The sequence below is a fragment of the Psammomys obesus genome, unplaced genomic scaffold, assembly GCF_907164565.1.
Source record: "Psammomys obesus unplaced genomic scaffold, mPsaObe1.curated_primary_1811, whole genome shotgun sequence".
Lineage (NCBI taxonomy): Eukaryota > Metazoa > Chordata > Mammalia > Rodentia > Muridae > Psammomys > Psammomys obesus.
In genome coordinates this window covers 17,185,976-17,199,891 of record NW_026596120.1, presented here as the reverse complement: position 1 = coordinate 17,199,891, position 13,916 = coordinate 17,185,976, and the positions used below count along the sequence as shown (strand labels likewise).

At 43.8% G+C, this 13,916-nt stretch overlaps 1 protein-coding gene across 2 annotated transcripts in view; it reads right to left on the bottom strand.

Moving 5' to 3' along the window:
- Positions 1-13,597, bottom strand: part of Ip6k1 (inositol hexakisphosphate kinase 1) — a 42,791-nt gene extending 29,194 nt beyond the window's left edge. For both annotated transcript variants that reach the window (XM_055629662.1, XM_055629663.1), the window contains exon 1: positions 13,417-13,597. The gene's annotated coding sequence lies outside the window, so the exon portion shown is untranslated. The remainder of the gene's footprint in view (positions 1-13,416) is intronic.
- Between the last annotated feature and the right edge of the window lie 319 nt (positions 13,598-13,916).

Sequence of the window (13,916 nt, the reverse complement as noted above, 5' to 3'; positions counted from 1 at the left end):
CATCATCATCATCATCATCATCATCATCATCATCATCATCATCATCATCATCAAACAGGGTCACTGAGATAAGAGTCTCACTGTGTGGCCTTGACTGGCCTGGATGTTACTATTTCTTTACACTTGGTTTTAAGTAAAACTTTGTAAGATAGGAGGGAAGACAAAATTAAGGCAACAGTTTTAGCAAATGTGTCTTTTGGTCTTTGGTTCATGTTTTTACTGTCTGATAAAATCTAAGGAAAACCAGTAAAATTCCTGTAACAAAATAGAACACAATGGACTAAGTCACATAGGCATGGGTTGCACAACTCTTGGTTTGAGGAGAACCAAGTCTGAATAATTTCATAAACAGACACTGAGGGGCGTGAACACTCTCCAGCTACTTAACGCTTGCCTACCTCACAGCTCCCCTTGCAGTGTCAAGAAACTATTGGTTTGATTTTGTTTTTCAAGACAGGGTTTCTCTGTGTAATAAGTGGGAGGCAGTCACCATTAAAAGACTTACAGAGCCAGCTACACTGAAAGAACAGAGTCCTCAAAGTTGTTTCCTGACCTTCACGTGAGTCATGATACATACACACATTCATAAACACACATAAAATAGCTAAAAATCAATTTTAGGGGTTACAGAGATGGTTTAGTCATTAGGAGCATTGGCTGTTCTTCCAGAGGACCTGGGTTTGATTCTGAGCAGCCATATGATAACTCAAGCTCACAATCATCTGTAACTCAGTTCCAGGTGATCCAACACCTTCTTCTGACCTTTAAAGAAGCTGCATGGACACAGCGCACATACATAACATGCAGCAAAACACCCATACGCATGAAATAAGATTTAAAATTTTTCAAAAGGCTAAGGCAGGAAGATTGTGAATTCAAGGCCAGGCTGGGTTAAATAGTGAAACCCTGTCCTCAAAAATAACGCAGTGGGATGACTAGAATAGATAATAATTTGGTAGTAGTCAACTCTCCATTGCCTACTTGGCAAAAAAAAAAAAAAAAAAAAAAAAAGCAAGAAAAAAAAGAGGTCATTATTTTTCATTGTTAGCTGATATTAAGCTTTGTCAGTAAGATACATTAGAGAGACACTAATGCAAAAGGAAGAAGCTTTTCATCCTTGGTTCCATTATGCAACTCTCACCAGGCCCCCACCATTTAGCCAGCTTTCCTAGAGCTCAACCACAGCTGTTTTGACTCCCACGATGCAGCAAATAGAGGCCAGCAGCTTCCTCTAACACCTCACTCAACAACTTCACAGTATAGTGCTTTGGTGATAAATTTCCCTGTAAATGGAATCTACCCACTAAGTTCTAGAAGGTTGATTTCTAACATGTTCTGCCAACATAACCCCACTATGCTTTTGCCATCTAGCTAGGTAAGGCTATGCCCCATCCAAAAAGGTACAGCCCCTAGCTAGAAGTGTTTTCCTTCAGCATGTCTAGCAGGCTAGGAATTACAGCCACCTACACATTCCCCTGTATACTTTCCTATTCTTTTCTTGATCTTTCTCTCTCTACTTCTGACCAATCAAGTCCCTCATTACTCGAATTTGTTATACTTAGTAATTTAGTAAAACACTAGCCTAGCATGTGAAAGATCTTGAGTGGAGTTCAGTACCCACACCAAACCAAAAAAATAAACACATAAAAGTCTCCAATTTAGCTGGGCATAGTGGTACAAGCCTTTAACCTCAGCACTCAGGAGACAGCGTCAGGTAGATCTCTGAGTTCAAGGTGAGCCTGGTTTACAGAGTGAGTTCCAGGATGGCCAGGGCTGCTACAAAAGAGAACCTGTCTTATAAAGAAAAGAAAAAGAAGAAGAGGAGGAGGAAGAAGAAAGGGGGGGAGGAGGCAGGAAAAGAGAAATTTAATTTCTGCCCAAGGTCAGAATTTTCTTGAGAAATACTCATATCCAATACAACTATGTATTTTATCATTTATCTTTCCAAACAGGTTAAAGACTTCCTGGCATTTTCTGTGCTAATGAACTTCCTTTAACAGCTGCACTATCTACATTTAATACCAAAAATTATCAAAACCTAGCCTGGTACACTAGGCTCTGTGATTCTGAGTCAGGAAAAACACAAAGGCAAGACCTACCAGGCTACAGAGCAGCCCAGATAGTCGGTGAGACCCTGTCTCAACAGAAAAAGCACAGAGAACTGGAGGAACAGCTCAGTGGCAGAACACTTGCAGAGCACACTGATAGTGTGGCTTCAATCTCCAGTGGCGTTCTGAACTAAAGAAAGTAAACCTGCCTCTCTTTATCAGACCAACTCTATGAGATAGGGAATGTAAGTATCTCCAGCAGGTACCACAGAAAAGCGACTTGCCAAATAAGGCTCCACAGCCAATACTTAAAACAATTTTACTTTCTTCGCCAGGTTGCTGGAAAAGTGTTAAAAAACAAGGTCTAGTATGGAGAAACAGGGTCGTTTGCGAGCAGTACGCATCATAGGCTACTTGTTCAGTTTACTGCTACTGCAAAATGATGTGGGAACCCCAAAATTACAGACATCAAGTCTTTCTGTGTTTTTCACGTTACAGGAAAGCGAGGGCACAGGGTACGAGGGAAGGCGTGTGCCTGCACTTAAAGCAGTGTTATCAGGAAAAGCCACTTCTCTGTGTGCAGCTTCATCATCATCTAAACACTGAAGCAGTGAGGGAGAGGCGACACACACCCAGGATTTCAGCACGCCCAGAACTTGTGGAGGCTGCACAAGTTCAAGGACAATCTGAGCACGTGAAACTTTAAAATAAAAAAAAAAAAAAAATACAAGCAAGAACTGAAGACAACAATTACAAAGTCTCCATGCTCTAAGAAATGTCTGTAATTCACCGCTTCATCTAAAGAAAGAATGGCACCCTAGAAACCCTCACATTATAGCTTGTGCTTAGCAGGGGTGGGAATATAATCTTTGGGGACTTTTTTAGTATATCCTCATTATACAAAATGATGGGTTTCGTTGTGACATTTTCATATGTGCGTATCATGGACTTTGTTCATATTCAACCTGAATTAGCTTCTCTTGTGCTCTTTATCCCTCCCACTTGTCTCCTTCCTGCAGAAAGGACTGCCATGACTTAAGGCTAGTCTGAGCTACACAGTGAGTTTCAAGCTAACTGGGCTACAGGCTGAGAACCTGTCTCAAAAAGCAAACAAAATATTCTAGTTATATACAAAAATACTAAAAGTGACATCACAATTATTTCCTCATTCACTAGTAAATACATATTTAAATATTTTTACTGAACACATATTGTTTTAAACATTTTTAAATATGTTTTTTGTGTGTGTACGCACATGTGTGTGGGCAGACATGCTACAGCACAGTTGTAGACGCTAGAGGACAACTTGCAAGAGTCAGTTCTTCTACACCATGTGGGTCCTGGGAATGGAAGCTGAATGGCAAAAGCCTCTACCCAACGAGCCACCTCAACCAACCCATGTTTTAGATAACAGATTTACTAAAATGATCCACAGCACACAATTCACCCACCACAGTGTAAATTCAGTGGTTCTTAGCATAGTCTCAAAATTATGCAACTATCACCACAACTTTAAAACATTTAATTATGTCAAGAAGCACTAAATGCTTTTGTTCTCGCTTCACTACCCTACCATACCTGGAAGCCTCAAGCGACCACAAATCTACTTGCTGTCCCTACAAAATTATCTGTCTGGGTACTGCCTAGAAATAGAATCACATAAATATGGACTTTTATATCTGGATTTTTAAACACTACACATTTTTGGGGCTCAAATATTAATATATCAGTATTTGTTTATTTGGGTTTGTTTTGTTTTTTAGGTGCAGTGCCTCTATTATATAGCTCTGGCTATCCTGAAACTTGATATGTAGACCAGGCTAAGCTCTCATAGAGATCCACCCGCCTCTACCTCCCAAGGGCTGGGATCACAAGCTTTCGCAGCCACCACTGGCCAGCCTCCTTTCCTTTTTGAGTAACATTCCACTGTGTGAGTATGTATTTTATGCATCTACTCATCGGATGCTGCTGATGGACATTTTGGGGTTTTCACCCCCTCTTTTGTTATTTTTAAGATTTATTTTTAATTATTTATAATTATTCATAATAGAGTGGGTGGATGTCTGCATGTGGGTATGTGTGTGCCTGCAGAGGCCAGGTTAGAACTAGAGTTACAGACAACTGCAAACTGCCTGACTTGGGTGCTGGGATTCTAACTCGGGTCCTCTGGAAGAGCACCCGGCTAGAACTCCCAACTGCTGAGCCACCTCTTCATCCCTCTTCTGTTGTTATAAATGCTGATGCTATAAACGTTTTCAATCAGCTAAAGAACTGTCAAAGCCAGGCATGGTGGTGCATGTCTTTAATCACAGAATTCAGCAGAATTATAAGTTCAGGGCCAGCTGAACTACACAGTGAGAGGGGTAGCAGACAGGAGGCACAGAGAAAAAAGGAAGAGAGGGTTGTCAAAGTTCCCAAAATTGTTTCACTGTTTTCCATTCCCATTAGTAGGATACACAAGGGCTCCAACCTTTCCACATCCCTATCATAATGTGAGCTTTTGGTTTCAGGATATGTTGCTTAATGACTGTTCATCATAATACACCAATGTTTATCAACTGAAAGTGCTCTTACTCAACTGAAATCAACTTTAGATCTGAATAGTGCATCGTCATGATGCACACCTGTAATTGTACGGAGGTAGAGCCAGGAGGATCAGGAGTTCATTCAAAGCTAGCCTGGGCTACACGAGACCCCGTTGGGGTTGGGGCAATGAGATGGCTGAGCAGGTAGACACTTGCTGCCAAGCCTGACGGCTTGGATTCAACCTCTAGAACCCATGCGATGGAGAGACTCCTGATAGCTGCCCTCTGACCTCCACTTGAATACCACAGCACATGCACTACACACATACATAAAATAGAAACCAATTTTTTCTAAGACAGAGACAAGACAGTCCAACCTAGCCCCTGCCTACTCTCCTTTCGTATAATGAGGTAGGAACAAATCTACGAATAAAGCTTTTATAGAGGTGCTCAGAAATTTGGAAAGATTTTGCTTTTTTTACTGTTTTCTGTGTGTGTGAAGTCATGGTGGTACTATACCAACTCTAAATATAATTTCAAACTATAACATCAAATATAAGAATCTTAGTCTAAGGGCTAAAGAGACAGATCAGCAATTAAGAGTGCTTTCTGCTACATACGTGTAGGAAGCCTAGATCCAGCCCATGCATGCTCTTTGGTTGGTGGTTCAGTCTCTGTGAGTGCCCATGTGCCCAGGTTAGTTAAGTCTCCTGTGGTGTCCTTGGCCCCTCCAGCTCTCAGAAGAAAGAGAGGGGAATGAGAAAGGGAACTGTGAGAGTCAGACTGGAATCATGCTGTAAAGGGAAGATATAAATAGGAAAAAAAAAAAAAAGAGTGCTTTCTGCTCTATAGAGGACATGAGTTCTGACCCCAGCACCCATATCAGGTGGCTGGCTCACAAATGACTAACTCCAGCATCAAAGGATTCAATGCCCTACTTCTGAACTCCATGACCTTCTGCATACATGTGTACATACGTACACATAAGTAGTCTTTAAAAAAAAAAGAAATAGAGAAAACAAGCAAGCCCAAAGCACAGTAGCACAGCAGTCGGGAGGCAGAGGCAGACAGATCTCTGTGAGTTCCAGGCCAGCCTGGTTTACATAGTAGTGAGTTCCAGGCCAGCCTGACCTACATAGTGAGATCAAAAAATGTTTGATCTATCATCTTTCATAAAAGAACCAAGGGACCAGGCAGTGGTGCACGCCTTTAATCCCAGCACTTGAGAGGCAGATGCAGGCAGACCTCTGAGTTCAAGGAGTCTGGTCTACAGAGCAAGTTCCAGGACAGCCATGGCTACACAGAAAAACCCTATCTTGAAAAACCAAAGAAGAACCAAACAAACAGTGAGATGGCTCAGCCAGTTTTAGTTTAACCCCACACGCACACTATGAAATGGGTATGCACAAAATAAATGAATACAAAAAAAATTTAGAGAACTAAGATAACCCATTCCTCAATTCCTGCTGAAGCAGAAATGAACATTTATTTACACTTAAAAACGAGTGCATGCTTCCAGGCACGGTGGTCCACACTCCTTTAATCAGAGCACTCGGGAGCCAGATGGTAGAACTCAAATGAGAGCAGACTTTGAGCGTAACCTGTCTGCATAGGGAGTGTCCAGGCCAGCCATGATGACACATGATAACCTGTCTATACACAGAGGGGGTGGAGGTGTGGATGTGCTGAACACAGCACCTCCTCACTCCTGTATGTCTCACCACTCGGGAGACTAAGGCAGGAGGATAACTGAAGAGTGAGAACAGCATGGGCTACATGTGATTTCTAGGCCCATCTAGACTACAAAGATCGATCTGGCCTCAAAAATAAAAATAAAATTTAAAACCCTACAACAAACATAATGTCATAAACATACAAACTGCTTTCCTGTTCCAAGCCAAAAACGAGAGCACCATACAAGCCTTTCCCCAACTCTGCCTATCACTGTTCCTAAAGTGTCAGGCAAAGGATGTCCTAAGCAAGGAAAGGGTCTAAGAATTTCAGCACCAGTATGCTTACCTAACACATTTTCTAAGAGTCAGAACTGGCATTAGCCAGGCAGAGAGTGGACCACACAGACACTCCTGAGGCTGGGGACTGATTTTCAGGCCGTAGTTCTGATGCACTGAGGCTGGGCCTGCATCCATAAAGCACCAGTCAGTATGTGCAAGCAGTTCAGGTGTGGCAAGAGATGGAGATCCATGACCACAAAGTTCCCATTTTTACTTGTCCCTCACTCTCACTTCCCTGCGAAATTATATTCCACTTCCAACTTAGACAAATTTAGTACATCTTTATAAAGCTTTAGTTCTTTTCATCTACACTCAAGTACAAAAGACAAAAGGCAACCCTGCGGGGAAAGCAGTTATTGTTCCACAGGAACAAACACTTATGTGCGTGTGATATGGGGGTTGCTGAAACTAGGGCCTTTTCTTTTTTTTTTTTTTTTTTTAATGTGTGTGTGGTTCTGCCTGAATGTCTGTGTATAATGCGTATTGTGGTGCCCATGAGGCAAGGAGAGACCAGAAGATGGGGTTAGATCTCCTGGGACTGGAGCTGTAAACAGTGGTTGTTGTGAGCTACCATGTGGGTGCTGGGAATTGCACCTGGGGTCCTCTGGAAGAGTAGCCAGTGCTCTTAACTGCTGGACCATGTCTCCAGCCCCAGAAACTAGGACCTTGTGCATGAGACAAGAACTCTATCAAGGACTGCTTCTGACATGAACTGATTGGCCTGCTCTTTAATCACCTCCCCCTGGTGGAAGCAGCCTTTACGAGGCCACAGAAGACAATGCAGCCACTCCTGATGAGACCTAACAGACTAGGATCAGAAGGAAGAAAAAGAAACCCTCCCCAGTAGACTTGGAGAGGGGAGTGTATGGAGAAGGGGGAGGAAGTAAGAGACTGGGAGAGGAGGAGGGAGGGAACTAGAGGGGGGATACAAAGTAAATAAAGTATAATTAAAAATAATTAAAAATAAAAAAACAAATAATAAATAAATAAGCCTAAAAAAAAAAAAAAGAACTCTATCAAGTTTTCCTTTAGAACTTTTTTTTTTTTGGGGGGGGGAGCTGTACACATGCAGAAATCATTCCCTACAAGTCTCCTACCTCTTTTGTTGTTGTATGTTGTGCCTGTGTATCTCCATGTATGCAGTGTATTCAAAATCCAAAGAAGGGAATCAGTACCTTACTCTATCACTGTTTTCTTCCTTTGAGGTAGAGTCTCTTACTAAATCTAAAGCTCGGGCTGAAGGAATGGCTCAGCAGTTAAGAGCACTGGCTCCTCTTCCAGAGGTGCTGAGTTCAATTCCCAGCACCCCATATGGGGTCTCACAATCATCTATAATGGAGTCTGATGTCCTCTTCTGACATGCAAATATACATGCAGACAGAACACTCATATATTAAACATATAATTAAAAAATAAAAAACCTGAGCCAGGCGCAGTGGCACATGCCTGTGATCCCAGCACTCAGGAGGCAGAGTCAGATCTCTGAGTTTGAGGCCAGCCTGGTCTACGAAGTGAGACCAGCACAGCCAAGGCCATACAGATAAACCCTGTCTTGAAAAACCAAAACCTGGCCTAACAGTGGTGGAGTACCCCTTTAATTCCAGCATTTGGGAGGCAGAGGCAGGTGGTTCTCTATGAGTTTGAGGTCAGCCTGGTCTACAGAGTGAGTTTGAGAACAGCCAAGGCTAAAGAGAGAAACTCTGTCTCAAAAAAAAAAAAAAGAGGGCTGAAAAAATCCAGACAGGATTTTTCCCTGTCTGGAAAAATCCAAGTAAAGCTGGGCATGGTAATGCACACCTCTAATCCCAGCACTCAGGCAGGCAGAGGCAGGTGTATCTCTGTGAGTTCAAGGCTCAGAGATTAAGAGCACTGGCTGCTCTTCTAGAGGTCCTGAGTTCAATTCCCAGCAACCACATGGTGGCTCACAGCTATACTGAGATCTGATGCCCTTTTCTGACATGTAGGTGTACATGCAGATAGAGCATTCATTTACATAAAATAATTTTTTTAAAAAGGCAGAAACAAACCTAGACTTCATGTTTTTTTGTTTGTTTGTTTGTTTTGTTGTTTTCCCAAACTAGGCAGTCAGCAAGCCTTAATGATCCTCCCTGTGGATACAAACTCACACTCTTCATGTTTTCTTAACAATCATTCTTACTGACCACTCTGGTCCCCTTCTTTTTTGAGAAAGGATGTCTCTTTCTCAAGTTCCTGCGACTTGCATTTATCAACTAGACTGCCCAACTAGTGAACTACAGGAATCTAGCTACCTTTTCTTCCCAGCTCTGGGGTTATAAACCCATTACATGAAGATATTCTTTTTTAAGGTTTATTTATTTTTATTTGTATATTTTGTCTGTCTGTCTGTATATCATGTATGTGTTTGGTGCCTGAAGAGAACAGGGAAGGACATAAGCGCCAAGTGTGGTGGTGCATGCCTGATCTACAGCGCATGTTCCAGGACAGCCAGGACTACACAGAGGAAACCCTGTCTTGAAACACATAGAAATAAAAACAAAACAAAACAAAAGGATGACAGCATCAGCTCTCCTATAACTGAAGTTACAGATGACTGTGAGCCGCCATGTGGGCGCTGGGAATTGAACCTGGGTCCTTTGGAAGAGCAGACGGTGCTCTTACCCACTAAGCCATCTCTCCAGCCCTGAGATGGGGTTTTATTAAGTTGCACAGACTGGCCTTAAATTCACTTTATAGCTCAGACAGACTTTGAACTTGTGATTCTCCTATCTTGGCCTCTCTGGGGTAGGGCAGGACTACAGGCCCATGACACTAGGCATGACTAAAAATATTAAAATTACTACTGAGACAGGGTCTAATATTAGAGCCCAAGATGGTCTTGAACTTTTAGTGATCCTCCTGTCTCAGCCTCCCAAAATACCTGTACCACAGGAGTAAACACTATACCTGACTCCAAATTTTTTTGTTTGTTTTTTGAGACAGGGTCTCTCTGTGTAGCCCTGGCTGTCCTGGAACTCATTCTGGTAGATCAGGCTGGCCTCAAATTCAGAGATCAGACTGTTTCTGCCACCTGAGTGCTGGGATTAAAGGCTGCTGCCGCTGCCACCGCTACCACTACCACCCTGTCTGGAAAAATCCAAGTAAAGCTGGGCATGGTAATGCACACCTCTAATCCCAGCACTCAGGCAGGCAGAGGCAGGTGTATCTCTGTGAGTTCAAGGCCAGCTGGTCTACAAATCAAGTCCAGAACAGCCAGGGCTATGTGGAGAAACAGTGTCTCTAAAAACATCTCTAAAACCAAACAAATAAAGAAGCAAATATTGGTCTGGAGAGAGCTCAGTGGTTATTGCGATTCCAGAGGACCCAGGTTCAATTCTCAGCACTTACTGGCTTTTAACTGGAACAACAGTTCCAGAGAAGCTAACACCCTCTTCCATCCTCTGTGTTTGCCAGACTTGCCGGTGGTGGACAGACATACATTCAAGCAAAATATCCATACACATTAAAGTGAATGAATGAATGAATGAATGAATGAATGAATGAATGAGGCAACTACCAAACTGACCATGGTTGTGAACATTTGTAATTGAAGCACTTAAGTGACTGAAGAAAAAAGATCAAGAGTTAGCTGTCAACCTGGATTACAAAACAAGCTGGTGACTTTCCTAGGCTACATAGTAATAGTGTCAAAAACAAAACAGAGCAGGCAAAATGGCTAAGGGGATAAGGGTGCTTGCCACGGTAACATGACAACATAGGTGGATCCCCAAAACCTATGGGTAGAAGGGCTGCAAAGATGGCTTCAGAGGTTAAGAGCTGGCTGCTCTTCCAAAAGTCCTAAACTCAATTCCCAACAACGAATGGTGGCTCACGACCATCTATAATGAGCTCTTCTGGTGTGCAGGTATACACACAGACAGAACACTGTATACACAATAAATAAATAAATCTTTAAAAAGAAAAAACATCATGGTAGGAGAGAAAGTTGTCCTCTGACTCCAGCACACTCTGTGACATATGTATATACGTGCATGTACACAAGTACATGTACACACACAAAGAGAAAAAAAAAAAAAAACAGAGCAAATCCTATTCTGTTGCTTAAAGGCTATAATACTTTTGCAGTTCAAGAAGACTGGAATATTCTCCAGGAATCTAAATGTTTGAAAGGTGTCTTATAAAGCTGGGAAGAACTTGGATTGGACTCTGGAGATAAGCAATGAAGGTAAAGTAACAAATTTTAAACAGGGACAAAGGTCATGGGATTCAGCTAGCAAGAGGAACTGGGGAGCAAAATGCATATGGAATTCTGAGCAAGCTATTCAGTTAGTGAGTTCTAAGGATAAAACCTGAAGAGGTGGGCTAAGGCTAGCAGCAACATTTTGGATACCACATTAGGACATCAATCAGATCTCATTCTATAATCCTGAGGGCTATTTTCTTTTTCCTTGAGACAGGGTTTCTTTGTGAATGTACTGTAGCCCTCGCTGTCCTGGAATTTGCTTTACAGACCTCAAACTTAAGAGATCTACCTGCCTCTGCCTGTGTAAATTTCTGACCAGTGTAGAATAACCACCATCTGCGATCTCCAGTTGTTCCTAATAGTTTTAAAGTGCTAAGGCAGCCTACGACTTTAATGCCAGCACTTGGGAGGCAAAGACAGGCAGATCTCTGATTTTGAAGCCAGCCTGAATGAGTTCCAGGACAGCCAGCGGGGCTATGAAGACTCAGAGAGAGAGACAGAGAGAGAAAGGGTGAGCTAAGCAAGGTGAACCTGTAAAGTCCGAGCACTCTGAGGAGACAGGCAACTCTTGAGCCTGGGATACACAAGGAATGACATCTCAAAAAACCTAGAGTGCTCAATAAGTGCTTAAGTTTACAAATGAATTATGCAAAGACAAAGACAGAAGACCTACTATTATAATAATGGTCTTTATGATGTAGCACTTCAAATATCCAGCACAGAAATGATGGGATTGTCTCTGGGTAACTGTTGAATCAAGCATCATACCCTACTCATAAATATTCATGAGCTAGTAAAAGCAGTAAACATAGATAATGAAATTCTCCTGTATTCCGATTTTCCTGGGACAGCAGTCCTAACACAGGGTTAGATCAAGGAGCGACTCCCTAAGGTTGTATGCATTAGTCAATGCTGACAACTTGATAATGGTCTCCTTCTATAGCACTACGAGATTTAATACCCAAAATGAGGTAAGAGGCTAACTTACTTCAGCAGAAACAGCAAAAATTTAACCCTGTGGATGATTTAATTTCCAAAAAAGAAAAAAGAAAAGCAATGGGAACTTGATATGGAAAAATTCCGAGACACTAATATTTTAGTATCTCCCTCCATTAAAAGTTACTAAAAACGACCCAAAAAACTTTATTTCATCAAAGCTAAAATTTTGTTCATCATTTCAAAAAATGTCCCCGTGGAAGGGCAATGAAATAAATAACATTACTACTCAATTTCCCTCTCCTCACAAGTGTGGCACTGGCAAAAAACAACAACCTGCTGCCTGCTCTGACTGCATTCAGCCCCAGCTTCTCAAAGGTATCTATCTCCAGACCAGGGCGCAGGTTTCCCTCAAAATTAAAGATTCAGACGTGACATGATCCTAACAGAAATGAAGGGTACTGCCTTGCTTGACTTCCTTAATCATCTCTTGTAGGTTTCATATGACAACAAAATACAAGACACCTGTGCGGAGAAGCTAAGGGTCCATGGGGGAAAATATGGTGGTTTAGAGCAGCCAGGACCCTTTCTGTAGTTGCATACTCTTTTGGGGCTTGCCAGCCCCACCTCCGACGTGAAAAAACAGAGCTGACAGGATGTTTTCACCAAGCATCAACAGCTTTTAGCACTGCTTTTGTTTTGAGACAGGGTCTTGCTACACAGCTCTGGCTAGCCTGGCAACCAGTGGCAATTCTCCTGCCTCAGTAGAGTACATGAGCTCCCATACCCGGTTTCAGTTCTGTTTAAAGTTAATGGGATAGTTCAATACTATTCACAGTAAAAAAAAATAAAACAAACAAACAAAAAAAAAAACCACACACACAAAAAAAAACGTTTTTTAATAGTCCTAACATACTCCCACATCTATCTCTTAACGGACTGCCTCTTTAGGGGACAAAATTAATCATCACCACCCTTATCCTCCTAAAGCACACGGTCCAGAAGAAGTGGTGGTCGAACATCACAGAACTTACACCTCCAAAAACAAAACAATAACAATAACAACAACAAAAAAAACCCTCAGCCACTCTGGACATTTAACCAGGCTTTTCAAGAAGCACGGAAGAGCACGGAAGGCTCCGAGGGGTCTCCGTGGAAAGAGACAGGCGGAGGATCATCGCCTTACCAAAAACCCAGGGCCCTGATACCACCCTGCTTGGCTCCTAAGGCATTTTAGGCCTGTTTCGTCTAATCTTAGTCTCAAGCGGCCTGAAAAAATTACTCGCAAGAGTGTGGTATCTAGGAGCGACGTTACGTTTATCACTGATTTGGAGGAACGTTATGGCTGGGAGAAGCAGCGGGCAGTGACCACAGCTCAGCACTCCGGGTCTGAGGCACCCAGGGGACCCGGTCTCAAAGGCAGGTTCACCGCTACCCCGCCGGCCGGTCCGAGGACACAGGCTCTCCGACCTCCACCCGGGCCGCCCTCCCAGCCTCCGTGCCAGCATCTGGAAGACTCGGCGCAAGGCCAACCGGGACGCTGGAATGATGTTCCGGCGATGCTCGGCCTAAGTCCCGACCCTGCCCTACGCGCGCCTGCTACAACCCCGCGCCCGACGCCACCCTCGCCGTGGGTGTCGGGCGGGTCTTTCAGCCCGACTCCTGTCACTCACCGGCCCGACCCGGGCAGCGGGCGCCCAAGGCTCCCCACGGGAGCTGGGGCCCCCGGGCCTCCAGGTTTCGGCCCGCCCCCTGGCAGGCAGCGCAGGTGGCTGAGCCCCGCAGCAGCGGCCCCGCACCGGCCGCTCGGTCCAGCTCCTGGCGCTGCCCACTGGGTACGGATCAACAACAAGATGGCGGCCAGCCGAGGGGGCGGGGGCCGGGCGTCATAGTAACCAAGGACAGCAAAGAACCCGCCCCCGACTGAGGTTATCTCCAATCAACAGCCTCTCCTCCCGACGCCTGAAGGAACTCTTCCCGCGGATTTGTCAACTGTCCCGTCAGTCACAGCGTGTCTCTCGTGCAGAATGCCTGGGGCACGTGACTGTGACGGCACGAATTGACGCATGCGCCTCATTCTCAGGTTGGCTAGCGCCGGGGCTTTTGCTTGCGATCCCGGGCGCCTAGAGCTCCCGCCCTTGATTTTCTCACCTGCGCAACCCCTTTGTTTTGC